This window comes from Calonectris borealis, chromosome 28 (assembly GCF_964195595.1).
Source record: "Calonectris borealis chromosome 28, bCalBor7.hap1.2, whole genome shotgun sequence".
Taxonomy (NCBI): Eukaryota; Metazoa; Chordata; class Aves; order Procellariiformes; family Procellariidae; genus Calonectris; species Calonectris borealis.
In genome coordinates, this window is record NC_134339.1 from 2,431,623 (window position 1) to 2,459,540 (window position 27,918).

A 27,918-nucleotide genomic window follows, 5' to 3' on the forward strand; every position below is an offset into this window, starting at 1 on the left:
CTACACCATGTCCCTAAGCGCCTCATCTACACGTCTTTTAAATACTTCCAGGGATGGTGACTCAACGACGTCCCTGGGCAGCCTGTTCCAAGGCCTGACCACTCTTTCAGTAAAGAAATTTCTCCTCATGTCCAATCTAAACCTCCCTTGGTGCAACTTGAGGCCATTTCCTCTCGTCCTGTCGCTGTTACTTGGCAGAAGAGACCGATCCCCACCTCACTACAACCTCCTTTCAGGTAGTTGTAGAGCGATGAGGTCTCCCCTCAGCCTCCTCTTCTCCAGGCTGAACACCCCCAGTTCCCTCAGCCGCTCCCCATCAGACTTGTGCTCCAGGCCCTTCACCAGCTTCGTTGCCCTCCTCTGGACACGCTCCAGCACCTCCATGTCCTTCTTGTCGTGAGGGGCCCAGAACTGAACACAGGATTCGAGGTGCGGCCTCACCAGTGCCGAGTACAGGGGGTTTGCTGTGGCAGAAGCCTGTGACACCCGGAGGAACAGAGCCACAGGGCGGTGGACGCGCTGACACTGCTCTCACACTGCTCTGGAGGCCTATTTGCACAAGCCCAAAGAGTAGCATTACCTCTTTGGTGGGAATGAGGTTCTCATTACCAGTCCACCTCTCCTCCAGCGCCCCGTGTGAGGCCAACCTGCCTGAACCAGCCTTTTGGGGCAGATGGAGGAAAGCTGGGTCCAGCTGGGCTGCGAGCTTCTGCCCGAGCACCAGCGAGATGCATTCTTGGCTCTGTCAGCTTCGCCCGAGTTCAACGTGGATTAACTTGGATGAGGGTCTGTAGGCCATCCTGCGACTTTGGGTTTCAGTCAGGGGCGTTTAGACAGGACCGGGTCAGATCCAGGTCCTGACGGGTTTGCCACTGGAAGCCACGGGAAGCTCTGAGATGACCTCAGGGATGGGGGCAAGGGGCCAACAGAGGCAATCAGATCCTCACTGCTTTCTGCCTTTCCCAAGGCAGAAATATTCCCTAATTTTGCACACACGTGTGAGGCATTATGTTCCTGTGGGAACTGGGATGTGTACTGAACCGGACAGACCCGTCTGCTTCGCTGGAGCCAACGGCAAGGATCAAATCAAAGGTACGTGCTCATGATAAGCTGCTATCAGTGTCCTGCTCAAGCCAAGGCTCCCGCCTGTGTGTAAGATTTGCAGTCTTAGAGCTTGTGACCACAGTTGCAACATTCCTTTTGTTTTCTAGGAATTCGACTCCACCAAGGAGGGAAACCACAGGGAAATTGTTTCAGTGTGCGCTCTGGATTGGGAGAGAAGGGATGGGGCCGAGGCATGATGTATAACACACAACTCAACAGCCAAGATGTTTAAAAAAACACACTTTTATTTAAATCTAAGGAAAGTAACTTTTTTTCTCTTTAGCTTGGCAGGCAGCAGCAGCCGTGCTGAGCCCAGGCAAGTGTAGATCAAAGCCAGGCAAGTCTGCTGCGAAAAATCAAGCACTGGACATTTATTAAGATTTTATTCATAAAAAGCCATGCAGTGAGTGCAGTGGGATTTCACTGTGGAACTTTTGACATGGGAGCTGCCTTATTTAGAATGAAAATTGCCTCTTTCTCCTGCCAGAAGTAAGGCGATCCCTCCATTTCCTGTGAAATTCAAATCAGGGATACAAACACCTTTCTTGTTGCCCTCAGGTGGGCTGGGGTCTGCATCCAGTCCTTGCCCATGGGGGTGGGGAGCCTCACAGCCATGGAGTGGTCATCTCCAGGCAGATGTCAAGTCTCCCCAACACAGCTGTCTGCTCTAGCCCCAAAGAGGCCCACGTTACTCTCTTTTCCCTTGGTTAAATTCAAAGTCCCCCATTTTCAAACCTTTTTTTCATTTGTAGCTCTTTTCTCCCCTTTGTGCAATCTGTAGCACAGAAGTTTAACTTGGCAACGGTGCTGGAACAGATGGAGAACACTGGACCAACTCCCCAGATCCCAGGAACTTCTGCTCAATGCCGTATGCAGGATTTCCAGCCACTTACTGCTTAGATCTGCCAAGGCAAAGCCTAAAAACAATTTTCAGATAGAGAAGCTGGAATTTTCTTTAGGACAACAGCAATCCACAAGTCACCACATGAGCGTACTTCCCCAGTGGAAGGTTCAAAGTCTGCAAATTCCATGTGAACTAATTTCAAGTGAAAACAAGAGGATAACTTTAGGGAAAGCTGTAATATCCCTTCCTATGACTCACTTCGTAGAAGCATCAGCGTGGTGGAATCCACAACTAGCTTATCTTGAAGACGAAGATCGGGCAGAGCTCTGCGCCTGCCTTTCAAGCACATCCACACACTTCTGAGCCCAGCCGTGAGCAAAGCACGGGTTGGAGTAAGTCCTCAGGGGAGAGAACGTCCTTCTTTTTTCATTAAGTGCAAACAAATGAGTAAAAAACATGTTCATGCTCATGCACTATCCAGGCCAGAGCAGTTAGTTGGCGCAAGGAGACAGAGCAAAGAAATGAACCAACAACTCTTTTCAGTTGTAAGGTGGTTGCTTGGACTTTTTACAACATGCAACAAAGGACAGATTAGTTAAAATTACAATAAGGACAACTTCATAAAGTTCACAAACAGATCTGAAGTGGTGATGGGTATAGAATTTTCCTGTGGAAAGTAAATTTTCTGAAAAATATATTGTTTGAAGTTCTGGAACCATCCACAAATTCTTTCAGTCAAAACAAAGAAGGACATCTATTTTTTTGGAAAGTGAGAACTTCAAGTTTTGATATTTCTTAGACTTTTTTTTTTTCCCAAAACAAAAACACACAGGGGACCAGATGGGATGCATCTGAAGGTGCTGATGGCGCTGGCCGAAGTCATTGCGAGGCTTCTCTCCATCATCTTTGAAAGACCAACCACATCCTGGGCTGTATCAGCAAGAGTGCAGCCAGCAGGTCATGGGCAGTGATTATTCCCCCTCTATTCGGCACTTGTGAGACCACATCTGGGCATTGTCTCCAGTTTCTGGCTCCCCAGTGCAAGGAAGACACTGGTGTACTGGAGTACGTCCAGCAGAGGCCAGCGGAATGGTCAGTGGGTTGGAGTACATGATGTATGAGGAGAGGCTGCGGAAAATGCGTTTGTTCAGTGAGAAGAAGAGAAGGCAAAGGGAGGAGGATCTTGTTACTGTCTACAGCTACCTAACAGGAGGGTACAGAGAAGACAGAGACAGGTTTTCTCAGAGGTGCACATTGAAAGGCCAAGATGCAATGGACACAAGTTGGAGCAAGGGAAATTCTGCTTACATATAAAAACTTTTTTGCACAAAGACTGGTCAAACACTGTGAAGAGGCACAGAGGGATGATAGAATCTCCATTCTTGGAGATAACTCCCACTCCACATGGACTGGCAACGTGCTCAAACTGGACTTGCTTTGGGCAGGTGGTTGACTAGACATGTCTGGAGGTCCCTTCCAACCTACATGAGCCTATGGTTTTAAGATTAAAATGACAGCTCCATCTCAAATTTTGGCTGTCTTATTTAGGGTTGACAAAATATAATGTGAAACCGAATGCATTATTTCATTTCAGGTCAAAGGGCAAATTTCAGGTTGACCTAAAGTAAAACTTTAGGTCAATAAAAATTAATCAAAAATGTATGTGCAGTGAATCAAAATGAATGCGTTTGTTCTATTTTGCAGAACAACTCCCTGGTGTGGGTGGACTCTGAAGTACTGAAGGGTCTGAAAGATCACCCAGCAAAACCTGGGTAAAAGTGTGTGATGAAGAACTAGATAATGGCCAAGAATGATATTCTAGTATTACTCCTGATATATGATATCATATGAGAGAGGATACCTGGCTTCTTCCCATAGCCCTCAGCTGAGAAGGGCTCAGTGATGAAGGAAAAATGAGAAAAATAAGCAAGAATGTTGGCAAAAACCTTGTTTCTTGTGTGCAAGAGTCCTTGCTTTCAAAAGCAGATGAGCGGGTTTTATATCTAATTAATTCAAGCAGGAAGGTGAACGTGGAAACATTATGGAAAAACAAGACATAATGGACCCTCCATGTGAAAAAGCTGCTGGGTATTTAAGCAGGAGGGGTAGCTTGGGAGATAAACTGGTGACCAAAGGCTGAAGAGCCACTGGTGGTTTTGGGAGAAGGAGTAAATGAGAAGTCTTGACCAAACTATGTGTCCTGTCAGGGTTCTTGGGGTCTGGATAAAACTGCTCTGTGAGCTGGACCGGGGTCCAGTCCACCACTCTGTTATGCTGACCTGTGCTATAGGGTGGAGACTCTTCTGACATCCCTGTCATGATCAGCACCCATGTGGGAGAGGCAGGATTTTAGATATTTCAGGACCTTCGTGGTATGGGGCAGTTCTCACCAGTCTGCAGTCCTGAAGGCACCTGCTGGAGGGTGCCTCACAGACATCTCGGTATTGAGCAAGAGTGAAGCAGAGATAACCACAGATTCAGAAAGTCTCCAGTGCATGCTCCTCTCCCCACTGGCTTTCAAGGCACCATCAGTTTCCCAAATGAGGTGCCTCCTCACACATTGTCCACCCCACTTCGAGACTGAACTCACCTCCTCATGGATTGCAGAGAGGCAAATAACAAGCATCCCATTACGTAAAGGTGAAAGCAGCTGGGTTAATTAACTATTTATTTGGAGAATAAAAGCTGTCCTGTGTATGATTTTTTTTTTCAGATGGAAAAGACCTGTGAGGTCATCTGTTGTGTTCTCTGCCAATGCATGATGTTATGTTATATTACATTTTGTTTTCCTTTCTCAGTAGACAAAACAATTCAGGTTGGTTGAGACCATTGAGCTCTGAAGTTTTGTTCTTCAAAACCTGTCTATGTTTGGTACCGCACCGTTCAAACAAGCAGTTCTTCGGGACTCCCAAAAGCAGGAGCAGAGTATGAACCGTGCAATGTGAATTACGAGCCATGAGGGATGCTCCCACTGTCCTTCTTTGGACTGGCAATGGGTGTTTCAAATGCAGACATTTTCAACCCATCTCAACCCGGTAAATTCTGGAAATGTCACTGAAAAGAAGGTGTCCTAACACTCTGACCCAGCACTAGCGCTTTCAGCTGACTAGCAAGCCGAGGTCTGTAAAGGGCTTTAAAAGCAAATATGAAGCACAGTATACTTATGTTTATTCAGTTTTGCAGTTATGCAGAACACTGTGTTAAAGCAGCATTGTTCTTCCTCGAATAGATCCCGCCCTGTAACACTAACTCTTTCTTGGGACCTCTGCTCACACTCAAGCAAAGGCAGGATGCCTTTTAATAATTTTCTTTCACATGATGCCTTCTTGAACTCTGCACAAGTTCTACTCAAAGCAGAGAGTTTTAAAGAAACAATTTTTGGAGCTCTATGTCTGCAGAGGGATGCACACTAGATGAATGCATGGGTAGAGATGTGGATGTCCTGTGAAAGTTTTACTTGGTGCTTCCTACGTCTTCACATGTGGAGGAGTCCCTGTGTGCCTATGTTCTGTCTTGGCTTGTCTTCAGTCCTGCCCAGTTCTAACACAGAAGATGGAAAATCCTGTGTGTTTTCACTCAAGTCTTCCCATCTCTGAGTAAATTATTTATACCAGAGATTTCAGCTCCCTGACCATGGCAAACCAAATAAAACCATACTTGTAAACTACTATTGCACATATGGCCACCAGGCTCCCACATACCACCAAGACTGTCAAAACACGTTAAGAGTGTTCTCCTGTACCCAAATCGGAGAATTTTCAGTTTTCAGCAGCATAAATAATGTTGACCAATCATACTGAGTGGCCTAACCGCAATCCAGCTTTGCTATGAGCACCTGCTTTTTTCCCAAGCACTTCTTTCTGCCTCTACTTCTAAAACTGAAAGCAATGATACATGCTGTCAAATAACTGCAGTCTTCTGCTTCAGAGCTGGCTGTATTTTAAGGTCAGATTAAAGTATTTTTGCATACTACATGGGGCAGTGAAAAGCACTGCAGACAAGCACTAAATGTGTGAGCCTATTCTTTGAAAAAGCGCAAGGAAAGACTCATCCTGAACTATCAAATATTTAGTCCAAAAACTTCATCTAACAATGTACAGCGGAATGGGATCATCTCTGGTTTTGCTAGGTGACCTTTTGTTTTCACCAGCTGAGCTATCATAGCATCTCAGCAGCTTACAGCGAAGAATACAAGAGACAGGCCCTTCCATAACCTTCCTGAATAATTAGAAAATCAAGAGACACATCAAAGTGGAAGTATGGCTGGGTTACCCTCCACCGGTTTGATGGGAGCAGGTTTAAATGCCTAGTGAGGAAATGTAGGAGAGCAGAAGGGCAGTGGCCAAGTTTTGCACGGCATTTCAGTGATTGAATTCAACTGCAGTGCATTTTACTTTATGTGGAGAAGGACTAGTCCAGAAGTTTCCATGTGAAATTTATGTCAGTTATTTCTTGCAACTGGAAGCTGTATGTAAGTTCTCAGAGGCCATGTCCATATTTGCAACTAAATAGACTAGGCACTACTCTTTGGTCCCAAGGCTAAGTGGCGTGGCGTGGCTTCTGTCGAGTACTCTACTTCCAAAAATTGTGTGGCCGCATCCAAAGGACCTGTTGGAAAGGTTGCTGGACAAGTTAGCGCTGCTGAGAAGCACGGTATATTCATTCCGGTGGAGCCCTGCACTGAAGTGCCCACTGGGTTTATATAGTACGGCCTGCTGCAATAGGACAAGGGGGGATGGTTTTAAACTAAAAGAGGGTAGATTTAGACTAGATAGAAGGAAGAAATTTGTTACGATGAGGATGGTGAAACCCTGGCACAGGTTGCCCAGAGAGGTGGTGGATGCCCCATCCCTGGAAGCATTCAAGGTCAGGCTGGACGGGGCTCTGAGCAACCTGATCTGGTTGAAGATGTCCCTGCCCATGGCAGAGGGGTTGGACTAGATGGCCTTTAAAGGTCCCTTCCAACCTAAACCATTCTATGAGTCTATGCTTCTGTGATATCCCAATCAGTTTGTTCATCGCTGGCTGAGGCGGCAGGCATTGCTTCATACAGCTGCATTGCCCTGGATGGATCCTCTTTAATTCTTCTCCAGTGACATGTCATCTGTAATACAGCAGTTGGTTTGTTCTGTTCAAAGGATGTCCAGAGATTTTGATTTGTCTGCCTGTGCAGAATCAGTTGGTAAATGCAAACTTCTCTCAGGTTTCATACTGCCTGGGCATTCTTTTCTTCACTTCTTGTCCCAAGATTTGCCTCCACAGAAGGTGCTGCTCAAAACTGCATCTGTATTGCGAACATTGCCAGACCACACAGGCAACATTGGAGCTGGAACAGTACAGCGTGTGCTGGAACAGTCTTACCATCGCGTAGCTGCAGTCCAGTGCCACAGACAACAAACCATCCCAAGCAGCAAATTCAGCCCGGTATTCTCAGTACTTTAAATGCTTGAGCAAAGCCCAGTTCTGCCACCCACAAGTCATGTTATACCAAAAGAAGGGGGAAGCAGCTCCACTCAAATTAGTATAACAGGGACTGTTCTCCTGCCCTGAAAACAACTATCACATCATGGATCATGTCCAGTCCTTAAACTCTTTTCCTGCCCCAGAACAAGGCAGTGACATCTAAACTGGATCATGACCTCATTTATCCCCTGAAGAGTGCATGGTATTTGGCTGGAAGACTCTTCACTGGCTTGCTCCAAACCTGGGTACTAGCAGTTTATCAGCTTGGACTATCACAGCCCAATGGTCAGCCCCATGCAAGGGTCTCTGGTTACTCGTCTAACCCTGTTGTCTAAGAAGAATCCAAAATCTTCAGGATACATTTGAAATGAATTACTGAAAAACACAGAAAGACCAAAAGCGATGAGAACAAATTTGTGTCCACCAATCACTCAGTTACAACGGCCACTTACAAACGGCTAGCAGCACAAGACGCAGGATTCCTGCCTTAAATCATGAGATCAGTGCAGCCTTTAGCATCCTCATAAGAAACACACACAGCAGACGTCTTTGTGTCTTGGGCTGTCTGGCAGAAGATCATTCTGTGTTTCTTGGGAGTTGCATCATTATTTTGTCCTCTTGCAAATATTATTAATATTTCAAGGTCTGGGGAAATAGATTTTCCTTTCTATTCTTTTGGCTCATTAACTTTGACTTTGCTTGTCAGGGTCATGTGCGAGTCACCATCACCCTCTGTTATGAGTTAGTCTATCAGCTGATGTCATTGTTTGGCCATAGTAACCTGAATGTCTTTAGTCCGTCGCCTGCAGGGTCTCTTTTCCAGTTCAGTGTAATGAGAGAATAAACCAAGAGCCAGCAGCAAATCTGTTTCCTTTTAACATATATAGATTCGAGCTAATAGTTTAGCTCTTACTTCTTTGCCTTCCCTGGGAGGTGCAAAACACCCTCTTTCTTCTCAGCTCTCTCTGCCTGGTGCCAGCTGTGAACTAACAGTAGAAGCAAATTTTCCTCAGCGCCAACACCTACATGACTTATTCACTTGAAAAAGGCAGCTCATGGCTGACGTCTGACACGGTGCAGGCGGTGGACATTGGCCTCGGAGGGCTGGTGCAGCTGGTGGAGGGACCAGGAACTCTGCCAGGAAAGGTGCTGGTGTGCGCTGACACCACTCCCACGAGTCTTTATTTTTGGTACATGTTCAAGACTTTCATGGAGACGGGGAATTAAAAGCCTGAAGGAACAGAATGGCAATCAAATTTGACTTCCTGAATAACACAGGCTTAACTGTATGGCCTGTGTGGCTCCCTAAACTGTCTATATTAAAAATCTGTGAGAGTAATTTAATGACAAGTTAAAGGCCAGTGGTTCAGTTAATATCAGTCAATACAGCTGAAGCTTGCTGCACTGGTAAGGTTTCATAAACAAGTTTGATTAAGGGACAGTGTGGGTGTAACAGGGAAGACGCTGCCAGAGCAGATACTGCACGAATGGCCTTGGTAGGGTGTGTACTCAACAGGTTAAGAGTTAAGACAGTATCGATACGGACCGTGAGCATGCAATAACATTTATGGCCCTGTGACCTTTCATGCTTTCATCAGAGGCACAGAAATAAATGTAAAAGTACTGCAAGTACATTTGCAGACCCCAAATTGGACGAGTTTTCAACAAGGATAAGGACAGGGCCATCAAAGGGAGTGAGCTGAGCCAGAGCGGCTGTAAAACAGAGCTACAAAACTGATCAAAGGCCTGAAGAAAGTCCCTGGCCGCACGGCTGGGAAGGCTGATCTACTTGGTTTATCAAAACAAAAGGAAGTCTGAGGGATAAATTGGTTGCCATGCATGAATATCACTGGGGGAAGGGAAGAATGCGGGATAGAAAAGAGTTCTTTACCATTGGGGAGAAAAACATAATCAGCTGGATGCCAAAGTCGGATGATTACAAATTAGAAATAAGGAAATCATTTTTAATAGTATCATGATTTGCCATTGCAACAAGCTGCCAAGGAAGTCGTGGATTCCCCAATCCTTGATGCCTCTGGAGCAGGTCTGGATGTCTTGCAGGAGGAAATGCACTAGTCAAATTGAGAGATTAGGCTCAGTACCAGGATAAATGGGTGAAATTCAGTCATCTCTGATACATATGAGGTCACTCTAGATGATCTAATGTCCCTTCTGGCCTTTGGTTCTGTGAAGCTGTATCACCATGCAAATGTCATCACACCTGAATGTGTGACGGCTTCCTGGTCCTTCCCCAGACTGTTCAGCCACATCAAAATGACAACTATGGCATTGACAATTTCAACTAAAAGTATCTGAATACCCATTTCCCCTGCATTTCCTCCTCTGAACTGTTTCCCTGCACATTCCTGTCCAAACCTGTACTCCAAACTTTCTCGGTATGTCTGTATTTTTAATAAAAGACTAAGACCAGACTCACCAAAGCTGCTGTTGTATCTACGATAGCACAGCTTTTGCTCAGTAAGTGCTCTCCAGCACGCACTGGAGCCTACCAGTGCTCATAAGCATTCCTCTACAGCAGTACGGAGCAGGGAGCTGAACGGGCAGATTACCAGCAAGTTACCCATAAACGCTGTTGGCCACATCTTGTGCTAATGCCCCAGTGGCTTCAGACAGATTGAAAACCTCTGTTAAAGACCAGAAATTCTTCTTTGCTTGTGCTACTGAAGAGTTTACAATGAGCTCCACTGTTTTTTCAAGGATCAGCTTCCTCATTTAAGAAACAATATTCCATGTGTGTGCATCTCAGCACAGAGGTCTGAGATACTTCCAAAGCTGCCACCTACGTGGTCCATCACACCTGGCCTCAGCAAAAAGCTGAAGTCTGAACCTCCCTGACGTAGCTTTGAGCCATTCCCACGCGTCCTGTCCCTGGATCCCAGGGAGAAGAGCTCAGCACCTCCCTCTCCACATCCCCTCCTCAGGAAGTTGCAGAGAGCAATGGGGTCGCCCCTTAGCCCCCTTTTCTCCAAAGGAGACAAACCCAGAGTCCTCAGCTGCCTTCCAGCCCTGTCACCAGCTTTGCCCTCCTCTGGACACCTAATGGGTGGTGGAGACCCCAGAGACCTGCTGACCCTCCTGTGGGTCCCAGCAGAAGGCGAGGGTGATGTGCTTAATCCATAAATATACACAGCTAGTGGCCCAAGCCATCTCTGTGCCTCCCTGGGTGAACCCATACTGGACAGGATAGCTCCAGATTCACATGAGCCTTAGAGGACATCTCCAGGGAAGATTCTCAATCCAGAGCTTGAATTCACACTTTCTGCAATGAGCCAGAGGACAATTTTCTGCTCTCTTTTCCACCCTGGAATCTCCTCTTCCCCCATTTCCTTTCAGCCCAGTCTCTTGTGTTTCCTTGGCCATTTCTGCAGGGACACAAGCAAGGCCATTCTGCAGGAAGTTTGTCTTTCCTGCAGCTGCATATCACCCAGTGTGTGCAGGGTTTCCTGGTCCTACTCATTGGAGACATGAGTTCATTCAGGCTCCCCCCGGCTAATCACTAACAGGCATGGAAAAAACCCCTCACACACCAGAGGAGAACATAAACATCAATGTGATGTGCACAAGCTTATGAAGATGGGACTATGTGAAACACATGGTTCTATTTTAATAAATACTCTTACATTTCCAGTGCTTTTTTTTTTTATGGCTTGTTACTGAGCTGTGAATAGCAGTGCTTGTTTTGTTGTTATTGTTGTGTTTTATGAGGACAATACCATGTCCGTAGCCGCAGACATCAGATATTTTGGTGGGGAAGATAAGCTTCCGGCAAGAGCTCTTGGCTCCTGCCCAGGTCTCTATTAACTCCTTCTGGGATTGCTCAGGGTCTGACAGCCAGGAATGGGCAACAATGGAGTGGTCAAGAAGCCCCATATGCTCTGAAATATTTTATCTAATCTTCCTTCTTAAACAATTTCAGCCCCTACAGTTGGATTCTTCAAAGTCCTTCATGCTTTCTTTGTGCTCACAAGCAATTTCCTGACAGCCTTTGGTGTGCAGGGAAAAGCCTTGTCCGCCCGGCCGAGACAAAAGAAGGTGGACGTGTGTAGCATAAAGGCCCATATAGCTCATAAATCTCTGTGAGCACCTGCCTCACTGAAATAGCGTTTGATCAAATGTGAGAGTGGGTGGGGGAAAGTAACGGGGAAAAGACAAACTTTTCTCCTTATACAAACATATGTTACTTCATTAACAGCCTCTGCAAGGCTTCTTTGGAAGGGCCAACTGACACAAGGCAGGACCAGATGTGTGGGCTGGACTCAACCTGCCTGAGGTTCAGCATGGGGGACTCGGTGCCTCCAGGTGTGAGAGTGGTTCTGCTCTCCTGCTCAGCACACCCCTCCAACACAGCACCCGACACCTTCCTCCTCTGCGGGTGTCCCAGAGCTTATGGCAGGCATGGGCTAGGACCAGGTTCCTCTGAGTTCACTCCTGGATAAACAGTGCTGGGAAAGGGAAGATGGCAGAAATATGGGCAGAGGCCAGTTCAGTGAGCTGGATAAGCAATGTGCAGAGCCCCCAGCAAGGCAGCTAGACACAGTCCTGCTTGGCTTGTCCCACTAAACCTTGATCACAAGGCTCAGGATGATCAAGTCTCTTCTTCTCCAAAGAAGAGGAGACACATCTTATAGTTGCTTCTCTCAGGGAGACCAGGCCATCTATTTTCAGGTCATTTGCTTTATCGGGATATGAACTCTAGATGACATAAATGTATGGACTGGTTTTTCGGGGGGAAGGGAACTCAGCACGCTGAAGTTCAGGATGGCTACTTGGGTACAAAGTCATGGGACTGGCCTCTTCCTCCTCCTCTTCCTCCCACGCGTCTGGCCATCCTATGTTTGCCAACCTCCTCCATCACAGCAGCATTGTTTCCACTTCAAAAGCCCCACCAAATACAATCCAGCCTGCACAGGCCCTGGTCTACAGCAGAGTGTAAACAGGCAGACCTCCTTCTAGGCAGGGCCAGGAGGCCAATTTGTGAAGACATCCCAGGGATAAGGAATCCTGTCTGAGGGCTAAAGCATCCATGGCTGGAGGGCTGGAATCCCAGAAAAGTCACGTTCTCTGAAATGCTGTATTAATTATTGTTGCTTTTAACACTGGGGCATGAAATATTGCATTTCTGGGTTGAGATTAGACAAGAGTTTGCAGATAAAGACCAAAGAGAGAAAGTGGTTATACTGAGTGGAGTAGGATTGTGGGACAGAGGGCCAGTAGCTTTACAAAGGTAAAAAGGCGATCAGACACACCAGCAGCACAGCAGAAGAGGGTGCAGAGAGCCTTGCATGTGCCTGATTACAGATTCCTGAATATCCCTCCTTGCCATTTCTTATTTAGCAGCCAGCCTCCTACCGTGCGCCTGGGATTCCAGCTGCTTGGTGAAGTGAATGAGCATGGGCCTTCACCAGGAAGAAAGAAGTAAAATTCAAACTAGATCTAATCCCACTGCTTCAGGACTGTCTGAATCAGCTCTGGCAAGGGTTTTTAGAGGACCATGGGTTACTTCTTCATAGTAAAGGCTGAATCCACTTTTCAAACCATTTATTTTGTGTATATGTATTGCTTCGGGAAAGGAATCAAATTAGGCAAAAAGCAAATAAAATAGCATGATTTTAATCTTGGGTGGATGAAACCTGGACTAACACAGAGAGAATATTCAGATGCCCAGAATATTCTTGGAGATTTCTGCACACTGCCATTCCACCGCATGCATCTTCTGCAAGAACTTTCACCCCCACCAGTCTCTTTTTCTGCTTCCTGTTTTATTCCGGTTACATTTTCTTGTTTGAAAGTAGGGAAATGAATCTGCTCTAATTGCTTATGTTTTCCCCATCACTAAAAAGAAGTGCCCTGGAACAAACCCCAGATTCTCAGCGCTGATCGTATAGTGTGTCTGCCCAAGTAAAAAGGGAGAGAAATCCCTCAGTAAACGCTCCTAAGGCTGTAGGAGCTAGAAAAGGACTCGGGTCCTGTCCCAGCTCTGCTGACTTCTTTGGTGTTTTACTGTGCTGCATCACCTCCAGCACTCGCTAGGCTGGGATATGCAACCCTCTCCTACTGTGCTTCTTTTACAACCGAGCCCCATGCTCTCCCCCTTCTCCCTTCCCTCCCATGTTGGACAGTACTATGTTTATTTTGGTATTAACTAGAAAAGCCTGTTTTCTGCCGTCTGCAGGGAAAGAGGTTTGGTTGAATGAGAGGGAAGGGGGTAAAGAGAGGAAAGCACGCAGGTTAAATGGGGGGCAGTGGGTCTCCTAGCCCTAAACATCATCCAAACATCGTGGGCTGCTGTGCCACACTGGCATTCTGAGCAGCCGCAGGCAATCTCAAAGGGAAATCAGGCTTTTCCAGCTTTCACCAAAATCAGTAGGATTCTGCCCACTTCCTAGAACATTCCTGGAACTGAGGATTGCAGAGGTGCAGTCCTCCAAAGCCATCACGTTCCATGTGGACAGCTGCCACGGCGTTGAGCTCAGGGCTGCGCTCCACTTGGGCTGAAGGCTGGAGCCCAGGACTGCTTCCCTGCTCTTGGCCACTTCCCCACTCCGCTCGTTTGGATCTGCTGGCGTTAGTTGAAGCATTTCTCCCTCAGTGCTAGGGAGGAAACACAGAGGTCCTGCTTTTTTTCCAAAGGGCCACTGCGACATGGCAAACCAGCTTGCAAGCGATGCACAGCGAGTCCCTTCACAGCTCAGGCAGAGGACAGCCTGTTGTGGCTCAAGGAGCAGCAGCCGCAGGTATTGCCGCCTTGCAATTACGCTACGCACACTCTGCAGTGGTGCACGCACACAATCGAGATGGCTGCTCCTGATCCATCGTGACTTCGATTTAAAATAACCCTGTCTTTAATAATTTACACAAGGAGAACACATCCTGTTGCATATATTGGGAATTTGAGAAATATGACAAATATAAATTACAGCCTGACACATCGAGATGTGTTCTGCATTTCAGTTGCTCTGTCAACACACTTGTAGACTCTGCTCCAGTGGTAGGAAACGGGCAGGTAGGAAATTCATTCTGTGCCAGTTTGGGGAGCAGAAGGACTTGTCGCATCTATCCAAAGCTGCTGAAAAAATATTATAGGGTCAATCTCTCACTTCCTTTGCCACTTCTACATCTCTTGCATTACTGCATCGGATTTCAGCTTCCGTCTGAGCAGGCTCTGGCAGGCAGTTTACACTCAGCCGCTGCACTGTCTCCTTCTTTTTCCTTAAGTCACCTGATGGGATATTTCCAGTGGTAACCCTAGGCACCTCTGCCCACCCTGCCTATAAGGCAACAAGAACATTTACCAGCCAGTGATAACCGCAGTCCTGGGCAGGAGCAGCGCATACTAGAAAATCTGACAACTGTAGCTACCCTTAACAAAGCAAAGGAGGCTTTAGAAGAACGTGAGGGAATAGGGGCCCATGAAAACCACCCTGACAAAGCAGTTTAATTGCCTTCATTCACAGAGTAAAAGCTTAGAAGAGACAAAATGCACTGGGAGTCATATCCCTCCACTTTATTAGAGCGTTTGATACGGTTCAGAGCCTCGGAGAGAAACTAGAGAAATATCTAGCTACTGTAAGATGGATACGAAAGAAATTAAAAGAGCGAACACAGAGCAATTGTGAATGGGTCAGCGTGATGCCAGGAGAGGGAGTCGGGACAATCACACTGCTGGAGGGATCAGAGGGTCTCCAGAGTTCCAAGTTCACATGTGATAGAGCAACCAAAATCCCGTTGGGTTTAGCAACTGGCTTGGACATCTCCCAGGAATCTCTGGTTTCCGGCAAGTTGGAAATAAAACAAACCATTCTCATGGTATTTAGCCTCTGCGTTCAGACAAAACTAAGCAGCAAGGGAGCCTGAATTTGCCATTTGCATAGCAAGTGAGCAGAAGTTTTTCACAGCCCAAGAATGCTGCATTTCTGGTCAAAGCTTATGCCAGCTTTTGGACTATTTATTCTGATGCAAATTATCTATTCCAGCTACCGTGCTGACAGACTCAGTTATTCCCTAGAAGGAAGGGCTGGAAACAAACTCAGGCTGACCCATGGAGGTGGTACTAAGAACACAAGAAAAACACAAAACCCCGCTGCATTCAGTACAGCTGAGGCGTGCCAGAGAAATGGGAGAAGTTGGAGTCCAGGAAAACGGGGTAAGTCATGCCCACTGACCAGGAATATCCCTATGAAAATAAACCTGAGAGTAGCTACTAGCCATGTGGCCGGGACTGCCAGAAACCACCAACTGGCCACGTCCTGCCACTGCACAAAGTAGCTGTCAGGTCTGGGAGAAGCGATAACATGAGCAACACCTCTCTTCTGCCTGAAGTGTTGCCTTGCTTCTTCCTCAGTTCAAGGTCATCTTTTGATTGACTACTTCTACTGGTTTTGGCTGGGATAAAGTTAATTTTCTTCATAGTAGCTCACTGATGTTTTGAATTTGTGACTAAAACAGTGTTGGTAACACGCCGATGTTTTAGTTACTGCTGAACACTGCCTACCCAGCATCAAGGATGGATTTTTTTTTGTATGTGATAACCAGCCATGAGCACTGCTTGGTTCTTCACGTACCCTGGAATTTCTAAAACACTGAGTCTGTCCAGTTGCACTTCTACCCTCTTAACAGGACAGATTTTTAAAGTGACATGATTTAGGGAATGGGGATAAGATCATCTCTATAAGGCTGGATTTCACATGGTTAATCTCTGACTGTGGCCTTTCTTTTACTTCTAGTATCACTGGTTCTGGTATCACAATGCAAAGTTAAGAAGTGTTGGGTTTGCTCTCAGGCTGATGGTCCTGCAGTTTCTGATGTTGCATTTTTCTTATGAAAAGTCACTCTTCCAAACTTCTCCTGCCTGTGATCCATGCTGTGCACACCTGCATAACCCAAAGTGATAAAGCCATTGGAATTCCTGCGTATTTGCAAATGTTGTACTTCGTCTGGCACTGTCAGCCACAGGATGACCCATCTGCTATTGACTTTGGGTCACTAATGGTTTTGGTGTCACACCCCTTTTCCTACTATACTGGAGTTACCCATCATGTAAACCAGAGTGCTGCCCACTCTTTTGAACCCTTAATGTCTATTGGAGTTTCCTTTGCATCAATTCTAATGACTCTATTAAATGTTCTCCAGCAGTCACTGTGTCTAAAGTTCAAGCCATCGCTTAAATTTCCTGCTATCGTCCTTCACAGTCCCTAGACTGCAGCTCTGGCAATGCTTCTATCCATTGCCCTTCTTGACCTAGAGCTCTGCTCCAAGTTGCTTCTAATTAAACAGAGTTTAATTCAGCAATTGCTCCGCACCTGACAGGGCTGCTCCATTCAATATCTAGGTTCCAGCTCATCTTCATCATGTTTCATGGGTCACTTCACCCCCTAACGACCTGTTTCCAGCTAGAGAGCACCCGCCCTGCTCAAAGGGCAGCTGCAGGGTGGGAGGCTGCAGGGTAACGTGTCCAGACAGTCCTACAGGACGAGGAGATGGTGCTCCCAAGAGGCTCGGATGAGACACCTTCAGAAATATGTATGAGCAAGACTAAGGTCATGATATATTGTACACCTTAGCAAAAGGCTGATGAAGGAAATTCTTGGCTCATACTTAAAACACTTTTTCCAAAGCGTTTGTCACTGGCACTCCCATCAACACATATTCAGGGTGGAAAATCTGTCCAACATATAAACCAACGCTGCAACCCCTCTCTGTGTTTGTTCTTAGGTTGTTCTGCTTTGGTCTAGCCCTTAAATAATCTCCTCCAGTGAGAGAAGCTTTTATTCAGCTTCTCTTATATATGGAGACCTCTATTCCAAGTGGAGTCCAAGTCTTTGAGGAGGGAGAACTCATATTTGACCAACTTGTTTGGAAAAAAAGTAAAAGCTATAACAGTCTTGGAAATTCTGAAACGCAATCACCACCCACACATATACACAGATGAACGCTCACTCTGAACCTCCAATCTGGAGGGAAATAAAGACATTTTGGAAATAGCACTGGCACTTCCCTTGGTGTCTTTAGTGAAAGCACAACTTTGTTTGAACCTGGTAAAAAGAAGAAAAAAAAAAAAAAAGAGATCTGAAAAACCAAGAGTTACAGGTACACAAAAATGACCACACTGAAATCCACCAAGATCCTCCTACTGATGGTGAATAGATGCCACAGAGAAAGTGCAACCAGGAGGATGAAATACGATGTCTCCTCAGTGCCTCACCCACTATAGCTCTAGAAAGAGTTAAATCCATTATGGACCCTCTGAATCTGTAGGTTACACTACTTCCTTACTAAAATGAGAAACAGCCTCATCCCATGTTTTCAGAGCAGTCACCTCTAAATTGACTAACGGATGCCATCAAAAACTGCTCAGAAATTATTTTCCAAAGTCTCGGCTAAGGGATGGTTACTAATGGCGAAAAGAAACTCAACAGAAATTCATTACTGGCACCACTCTAAATTCCAGCAGATCCAGCTCACATATAGAAGGTTGCAGCAACTTGTAACCACAAAGAACAATCACATCTCCAAGACACTCTAAACTAAACAAATTTAACGATGCCTCCTGCATGTCCCCACTGCAAGAAGAACATCTGTTTCCTATGCAGTGGGGAGATATCCTACGATCTAATAGGTTTTGGAAGATTAGAAGGATAATAGAAGACATTTGCAATTTCTGAGTTTCTTAAAAATTTACATTTTAGTTTCAGGAAACCTGAAAGGAAGGGGTTGAATTTAAGCATGAATGTGTGCCGCATGCAATAAAACTGGGCTGAATAAAGATCACCAGGAATCACAGAAAAGCAGGAATAATTTACATATCCCTTATCGGTTGGAAAATACTGCATAAGCTGGACCTTTCTGACACCATCATTAACTTTGATCCAAAGTTTCTGCACAAGGAGACATGAGCTCAAATGTCACTCCATGTCTTGGAAATCATTAACAGTTCATGAAACATAAAATGAAGCACCAAAGGTTGGGAGACTTGCCACCAATTTGTGCAAGTTCAATCTAGGTGTATCAGTCCCCAGCCACAACCTCCAGCAGGAAACATTCAGCCTAAATTTGGAGATGTCCTGGCAACATCCACTCCCGTCTCTCCCTAGCTGACTCCTGAGCACTCACATCCCCACATCTCCTATCCTCCCAGACCTGATCACAGAAGGCAAATCTAAAAAACCTGGCCCCTTGAGAACTCTAGAAGGGGCTCTGTGAGGAACAGATGTCTCACTAACTACAAGATCGCCCCAGATCCCAGCCCAAACTGCAAGTTGGAGGAGGACACAGCTCACTGGGAGCTAGGAACTCACACAGACCTGCAGGGCTTGTGGACAGCCAAATCTTGGCTGTAAGGGCAGTCATTCCTTCATGCTGAAGGCTCAGAGCTCCTGTGTGTGGGGACAGTCATACTGTGTGGTCTTACAGGGCTTCCAGCTCTCTTTGGAAGATGGGTGATGGTATGCAAGAGAAGACCCCTACCTTCCTCAGGTCTCCTCGGGCTCTGCGTGCATTTCACTGTTTGTAGACATCTTAGAAGAGGAGAAAGAAGCTGGGAATGGAGGAGAGATCAATGAAGTGGCAGGCGGTGAAGAAAGAGTGGACCATAAACAGGAACATTAGAGTAGACAAAGCCCAGGTCTGAGGCCAGGGCACCCATATTTGGACCTTGCTGGACTGAGCTGACACACATGGCCACATTAGAGGACCACAGCCAGTCCTGCCGCCACACCCTCAAAAAGTCAAGGAAGTCTGCCACCTTGCTGGGCTCCCTTCTTCTGCCCGTGGCTGTGTGCGGCACACCCTGGGTTGAACAGCATGCGGGAGCTGAGTGGGGTCCTTGCCCCTTTCCACTGCTTCTCAAAGGTCTCTTTGGCCTCTAAGCGATTGAGGCTGCCACTAGAGAAGGGAAGGTTCAGCTCAAAGTATGTCCAGGCTGAAGCTGGGTGTTGTCAACTATTTCTCTGCTGAACCCCTTTCCAGAGACATCTGTGCAGGTGAAGTGGGTCCTGAAGAGCTGTTAGCTCTGCTTATTCTCTGGTGGAACATTCTGTGTTCTTCCCATCCATCTTCCCTATTTTTCTGCCTTTTAATAAGTAGATGAGCTAATTTCTGCACTAGAAGGAAAAGCCTGGGTGGAAACCTTGCGTCAGGGAGCGATGAACAGAGCAGGAAGGGATGTGGCGTCATTCTTGCTGGTGCTGGACACCAGTCTGACTTCATGGAGCTGTCCATGTGTTGGAGAAGACTCTGGCTGTGCACACTAATTCCTCTCTAAATATCAAAACCAGATTAAACAAGCTAAGTCTCACGGCATCCATAAACCTAATCTTGTGAATGCTGCAGAGTTCTCCCGGTGCCCCAGGCAAGGGGCTCCAGGTCTGATAAGCCCAGTCTACTACCCAAAATGCACACCAGAATGCACTGAGTCCCAAGACATTGATCCCCCATCGAGGCTGGGGCAATGTCACCCTATGTTTCCATGTGCTGGGTTCAATACAGAAAGGAAAGTATGTGACTAAAGCCACACAGCCCTTCTGCTCCTTTTGGGACTGAACCAAAAATGTACCTCCCCTCCCCCTGCATTTCCCCCCGACACACCTTTCCTTCCACTGGAACATAACCCCAAATAAGATGTTGGCCTGACATTAAAGCAAAATGTATAAATATTTTTAAAAAGAGAAGAATTCCTGCCTCTCTAACAGTTTGCTCCAACTAATAGGTTTCAGATGTCTCACATACTTCATTCATTCAGCCCCATTCAGTCTCCTAGGAGCCCCCGCTGTATTTATTAAACACAGCAATTGTGGAATGTTCAGCACTTACAGAATAAAACACACCATTTTTTTTTTCCAAAAAAGCGTAATTAGAAAGCTTTGTGAGTGACCTAAAACTGTCATTCTGGTTCCAATCCCAGTGCCCACTCCTGCATTCTGCAGCTGTCCCAAATGCTGTGCCACAGCTTAACCCTTTCTGGATTGTGCGAACCCCCAAGAACACCTATTTTTTTTTCATCCTTAGCAGGATCGTTTCGTTGCCTTCCCGGAGCACCTCCTTTTCACCGTGTTATTATTAAGCATGTACTTTTGGACACTTGGCTCTCAAATACATCTTGTCTCTGCAGTCTCAGTAACTCTTCCCACTGCTAGATGTGGGAGTCAAGCCCTGAAATCCTGCAGGATGCCAGTGCTAATTTCAGCAGCAAAGAGCTGGAGAACATGAGATCTTTCCTAGAGGGATTCAAATGGAAGCAGACATAATAGAAGAGCCATTTTTCATTACAATGCTGGCAGTAAGAGCAGAGGAGGATGTCTGGACTAGAAGCATTGTAAAGAGGCAATAGATGGAGTTTGTTCCAGCAAAAGTAACCTGCCAGCACTGGGTAACTGGTCAGAACGGTTTGGAGTCTGGCATTGTCCCAGCCCTTCTTTGGGGAGAGACACATGAAAAGCAGATCTTAAAGGGTATATGAGGCCCTGAGTCAGGGCTGGGAAGATCTGGCAGGAGCCAGCAGCGGAGAAATGGCCTTTGCTTAAGGCCACATCCAGTTTGTGTGACCGATGCATTTCTGTCAGGGTCTTGAGAGCACTAACAGGACTTCATGGCCCCCAGCCAGCCTCACCTGGGGCCCCTGGGCCAGGAGCTCCATTTCAGCTCCGTCCTGCCTGACTTACGTCCAAGGTGAGCCTGTCTCCAGTTCTGTCGCTGGTGGTCTGAACTCTGGCAACCATCTCCTTCTGCGCCCTGGTGGGTGCGGACCCTGCCTGGGTGTTGTCCTTCTCACCTACCAGCTCTCTGCACCTTAGGGAGAAGCCAACCCTCTCCCAAGCGATTTGGAGGTGCAGAGGAGGCAGTCTGAATGGGCAGTGCAAGAACCAGGACATGGGAAAGCCGGCGTCTAGGAGTGAGCATGGATGGGATGGAGCAAAGCACTTGGCCGAGGCTCACTAGACCTGGGAAGGCATCAGCAGTGACAAGGGGGCTGTAGGCACTGCCCTAGGAAAGACTCGTGGCTATACAGCATCTGGCTCTCGCTGTCATCTCCAGACCCCGTGGGACAGAGCAGGATTTTGCCACACTATCAGCCAGATCTGGGGAAGGCAACATGTACAAAAGGGTTTAGGAGAGCTGCGACCTCCCCAGTCTGCAAGTTGCTGCCTATGAATGTCCTTGCAGAACTGTGGAAAGTGCCTCTCTGCTGTCCTTCTTTGTGTGACTGGAGGAGACTTCTTCATCCCCTCCACCTCTCCTTTTATGAGCTCTGATCACCACATACTGTGCCGCTGCTCTGGGCTTTTTCTTCCTGCAGCAGCAGCAGTATTGCAGCAACAGCCGAGCCCTAAACAAACACATCATGGGAAGACTGACCTCTCCCCAAAGGTGTTATGATTCATTTTTCACCCTTTTTTGGCTGACGAGCTCCACACCCATGCCCATATGGGAGACCCCCTAGTTCATGCGAACTGCACTTGGTGTCACTGTTTCCACATTACTGCCCGCTTCAAAGACCCCAGAATAAGTCTTGTCCCAGACACGTTCCCAAGGGAGTCGTTGGTTTAGAGTCAGGATCCTTGATTATTAGTCCCACTGCAGGAATAGATGAATACTAGTGTGCTATAAAATGCACCAAATGTGCCGAGAGTCACTTCAGAGCGATCTTAATGCTTCATTACAGCACCCTCTACGGAAAGTACATCTGTCACAGCTCTCTACTTGGGTAGAAGGACAACTCCTTGCTCTGACCACTTCCAGGGGTTTCCCACCTTTGCTATACTTTTCGCCATCTGATTGTACAGAAGGCAAAACACCCCTGGGAGCCCTGGTTCCTGGAGTATTGCAAATGCTCTGGCTTGCTCGCTGTCCATCTATTCTGTTTTAGCACTGCCTGGTAGCATCATACCAGCAAACCCTTCATTTCCCCTCAGCCAGTCCGCTTCACATCATCTTGGAGTATTCCTTTTCCTAAATTTCACATAACTATAAGTCAGTTCTCACCTAGTCACAACTTGCAGTCCACATAAAGGAACTAGCAATCCAGATTAATTCTCTGGTGGATTCAGAGCCTTCCAGAGGTGCCCATTTCTATTTTACAGACTGTCTATACACACCCAGGTGCCAGCTAAGACTGGGATATCCCAGCTAAGTCTGGGATATCTGGAGTGGGATATATGCCAGGTACCCTTCTCTTCCCATCAGTATTCTTACCCCCATCAGATACTGTCTCCTTTCTTCAGGGCTTTGCCTACTTGCAAATAAATTTGCAAATAAATTATAGTGTACCCTGAGGCAGCTCGGTGTAGCTTTGTGCGAGTGTAGCCAACGTCACACACTCACATTAGACTCAATTAGCTCATGCTCTGAAAGACGGAGGTAGTGCCACTACTATCTCTACGTGCCACAAAAACTAAGCCCTGGAAGAATAAGCTAGGGCTTAAAGAGGTTAAGAAAGCCATAGAGTGCAACATCGCTCTGAGTTCCCCGAGTGACAAGGATGGAAACACACAGCCTGTGACCTGTTGCATGTCGCAGGGAAGAAGCAGCAGGAGTCGGGGAGACATTCTTGGGGGAGAGAGATGGCCTGGGGATACACCAAGGCAGGATCATGGGGCTCAGAAGTATTTTCCTCTGGAGAGTGGATGAGGCAGGAGAGTAGAGGGTTGGCTCTTTGCAGCTCAAGCCAGAGCAGGGAAGATGTTGCAGACAGAGTCCTTTTTTAAAGTCAGCTCTCCAAGGACCCTCTTATTTCAGCAGTCTCTCCTCCCATGCTGAGATAACAACTGCCTGCAGGGAAGAGGGTGGCATGGTTCGTAAGGCGGTTGATTCACGGACAGGTGAGATGCACAGACAGAACTGGGAGTAGTTCCCAGCTTCCTCCAGTCTTGCATTTTCCCTTCCCGGCTGCCCCTCAGCTCTGCCTCGCTGCCACCAGGACTTGGGAGTCCACCCCCTTCCAACAAAATGGACTGGAAAATACTAGTCTTCCAAGTCAAAGGTTCCCGCAATCAGCTCGCAGAACACAGTTCTCCAGAGATCTTCTGGGGTTTCCACTGAAATTCAGGGCCTTCTTAGCTTCCCAGAAGTGCACTTGGCAGACAGCTCCAAGGATCTGTTGCCACAGAGCACACAGGCGTCTGTCAGAGCCTCCATGCCTGGGGCTCCAGAAGCTTTAGGAAACCCCAGACTAGCCTAGGGATCTGAGAGTCTAGATTCAAGGATCTGGAACAGGAACCCATGCAGCAACCCAAACTTTCAGCTCCCCATTTCAAAGTTGCTCCATCTTGAATTGTTTCCCGATACTTCAGTCATCTATGTACTCATGGCGTATTTACAGATTTGCTGGAGAGATGCCCAGTCCATGATCCTGAACCGGTGCCCCAGTCCGAGCATCTGACCGTGTATTGGAAAAACCCCTAAGGAAGATTCCTGCCCATTCCTGAAACTTGGTGCCTCTGGGACAGCAATACTCCCCAACCCATTATGGGTTTCCAGCCTGTTTTGTGAGGCTGGCTAAGCATCTGCTGGTGATTAAGGGTTTTGTCATTTGGAAAGAGCTGACAATTACCTCTAATTATCCAAACTAGGTCAGGTTCTTCAGCACAAGTTTATGTGATGACTGTTGGCTGGAAATTAGGCTTTCAAACCGCAGTGGTCACTGGAGAGCAGAATCCACCTCTCCTCTCTCACATTCAGGAAAAAATTTCCTCCCATAAATAACAGGTCCTGGTCTCACAGGACTTGACCTGTGCGTGCCCCTGACCTGAGCTGAGTTACCAACCATGCTTTTGTACCAACCCTTCAGGTGTTTTGGAGTTTACCTGTAGAATTACTGGTGAGAACGGATGACAGGCAGCAGGAGCCAACAGAGGAACAACGAGCACACCCTTCCTCGTCAGTGGCTAAATACCTGGCAAGACTATGCATGGCTTGGGCAGTCAGGACAGCAGGTTTCTGCCCAATTTGCTGAGTGACTACATGTATTGGGTCTGGCTGGGATGGAGTTAACTTTCCCCATAGCAGCCCTCATAGTGCTGCGCTTTTGCAGCTAGAAGGGTGTTGATAACACACCGATGTTTTGGCTACTGCTGAGCGGTTGCTCACAGCATCAAGGCTGTCTCTCCAACCCTCCCCGAAGGGCCAGGAGGCCGGGAGGGGACATGGCCAGGACAGCTGACCCCAACTGACCAAAGAGATATTCCATACCATATGATGTCATGCTCAGCAATAAAAGCTAAGAGAAAGAAGGAGGAGGAGTGGTTTATTATTTAAGGTGTTTGTCTTCCGAAGCAACTGCTATGCGTACTGAGGCCCAACCTCCCAGGCAGGGGCTGGACATCACCTGCTGAAGTAGAAAATAAGTTTTTTTTGTTTCCTTTGCTTCTGTGCATGGCCTTTGCTTTTCCTTATTAAACTGCCTTTATCTTGACCCGCAAGTTTTTCATCTTATTTTCTTCCCGCTGAGGAGTGGCACCTGAGGCCAGCCAAGGTTAACCCACCACACTAGAGAAGCTGCAAACAGGTCAGTGTTCACCCTCTGAGCACAGGAAAATCCTGGAGAGAGTTTTTGCTGCACCCCTTCACTGAGCAGCCTTTGTTACATGTCATTTATCTGCACGGGAGTCCTGAACCCCAGCATTTCGGGTATTTGGATGTCTGAGATGACCATAAATCCCTTTGGGAACGAGCGTGTCTGCCATGCGCATGTGACTACGAAGGCTCTGCATTAGGACGCAGGACACGGACACTCCATTCTAAAGGCAAATCATTTCATTGCACAAAAGAATGCTATCTGTGCAGTGCTCTGAGCATACTCACATCTCACAAGAAATTCGGCACCCGGGGCCACAAGAGAAGAATCATCCACGAAATCAGCATTGTCTCCATGGATAGCACGAACTGGGAAACCTCACAGTTGGGTATTGCTTACGTTTACCTGTCTGATTGGGTTACCTAGGCCTGGAAAGCCCAATGCTTTAAAAGATGTCTTTGACTCTCCAGGTAGATCCACCAAAGGACTCAGCACCACACCGACCCTGAAGGATGCTGGCACCCAAGAGAACTCTCTCTTGCAAGCCCATGCTCCCCGCCTGTGTGCAGTGCATGGCGGCGGTGGTGCCTCAGCATCCTGTGCAGGACGAGCAGCCACGGACACTGCCAGTAGGAAAAGGTAAGGAGCAGGGTACATCCCAGTTCAGGTGTTGAAATGAGCCGCAGCGTCACTTTCCGGGTCCCTTGGGATTATTATACCTGGCAGTAGTGGCAGGTCCTGCAGTGCTAGTCCTACCTAGTCTCCTTTGGCTGCACTATCCTGGCTTGCTGCATGAACAGATCAAGCGCAAACCAGGGAACAGTTCCACCCTGGCTGTCCTCTCTGCTGCAGGCACCAGCCTCCCGCTACCAACGTACAGAGCAGGAGGATAGGAGCCGCAGCCTGTGCCTGTAGCATCCCTCCCCAAGTCGGTCCCACAGGCTGTTTCAATGCTGCAGGATTTGCCTGGCAGGTTGTGCTTATGCTGACTGCTCAGCTTCCCCTTGCTTTTGAGGCAGCCTATCTATCTGAGGCATCCCTGCTGTGCTTGTCGAGTTACAAGAGAGGTGGTGTCCAAGGTGGTGTCTTCAGAAGCTCTTGTACACCGCCCTGGGAATTGCAGAACAGGTCTAGTTCTCCAGAACTAGACAAGGGAGTGAAGGGAATTTCCAGGATGCTGGAGGAATTTCAAGGACAGTTTTCTCATCAAACTTTCCATGTCAAAATTCCCAGCTTGCTTGGAAATGTCCTCTGGGGCCTCAGGTGCAAGGTGAGAGCATGAAGACTGCAGTTTTAACCCCATCTGGGCAAAGGATACCTTGTTCCTTTTTCTCAGGGATCCCTGACGGGCTCTAATTTCCCCCTGAGATGGGAACTTCTCTTTACGTGAGCAGTGACAGTTCTATTTGCCAGTCCCACAGGGGCCTTGTCAAGCTGCGTGGCTGCTCCCTTCTCCTGGGAAAAGAACTCCTGCACAGTAGGATGAGGGAATGGATGCTAGGGACACAACAATGTCACAGGGGAAGGGTTCTTGGGTGTTCCCTTGAAAAGCCATGAGCTTTTAAATGCTCCCAGTGCTCATTCAGGGCTCAACATGCCTTGAAAAGCCTCCTCAGGAACCTTCTGCACAGCAGGAAACACTGAAGGTGGAGAGAGTTGAGAACCTGAAGGACCATTTGGGGCACTGCCTGTGCCAGGCTCTCTCCTCTTCATTCTGTCATTGACCAAGGAAAAGGAGTGATAACGAGGTGCGGTGCTGAATGCAAGGGAAACTAGTTGAACCACTTACTAACTGTCGTATGTGTGTGATGTTGATTACCCTGCTTGACTGAAAATATTTCACTCCATCTTGCCTTCAGACATGAACAAAGTTCTTCCCAGAAAGGGTATGGCCATTAATTGATCACAGTGTAGTCTCTGATTATTCCCTCTGAGAACTGTGGCAGCCCCAGGGAAGGGTATAAGGAGTTCCTGATATACTTACTTCCCTCAAAAGTCAAGCCAGTGATGCCGTTGGGCACAACTGCAGGAACAGTCCAGCATAGGTATCTCATATCCACATCCCAGGCAGTTTTTAGACAGGTTTTTGGCAGTGCTGTCTCCAGAGAAGATTCCTTTGAAGACAGGAGCAAGTCACACATACCCCAACACAGAGCACAACCCCAGTTAATGAGATAGTTAAAATGGTACAAACACAACTGGAAAATATGCTGCACTGAAAGGCCAGTATATTCAAATTCCTTCTCCCTAATTACATGTGATTGCTTTTTGGCAAGCGCTCAACCTGCCAGAGCAGTGAGGTTTTACAAACATTCACATAGGCATTAGATCATTGTTTGAATGAGTTATTGGCAGCCCAAATCTGAAGTAAAAACATAGTTTAAAGAAGACCATATTGAACAGGGTGAAGCTGTCTGCTTTCATGTCTCCTGATTGTCTCTGGACACCCAAGATCCCCTCTAGCTTCATCACATCACAACAGCATTCACGGGTATGGATGTCATGCTTTTCTGGTGTTCTGACACAGACTTGTCACTCGTGCAAACAACAGGCCACAGATGGATGGATTCCTTCACCTTACTGCAGAGTGGAAATGGCAGGTTTGAAATTAATGTGGTGTTCAGGGAGGACGCTCTGCACACCCAATACTTGAGATGGCTCAGAGCACAAGCGGCTACGGGCAGCGACTGTAAGCGCATGCTGACGTACACTGGTGATCTTCACTGATCTGCCCATGCACACTTGCATTATACCAGTGGTATGACCATACGAACACCTAAGTCTTCTCCATATTACTAAATATGACAATGCACGTGTCCTCCAGCATCACTCACCACTTTGAGGAGGACGATGGTGAAATCAAACATCATTGTTGGGAAAACAGATTTCTCTGTATCAGACCTTTCCACACCCAAACATTGCTACACATTCTGAAAGAGGCCTTTCCCCTCAGTATTTCAATAGAGACTTTTTGCTTTGC

At 47.2% G+C, this 27,918-nt stretch overlaps 1 pseudogene; it reads right to left on the reverse strand.

Moving 5' to 3' along the window:
* On the reverse strand, nt 1-27,808 carry LOC142093689 (uncharacterized; annotated as a pseudogene).
* Between the last annotated feature and the right edge of the window lie 110 nt (nt 27,809-27,918).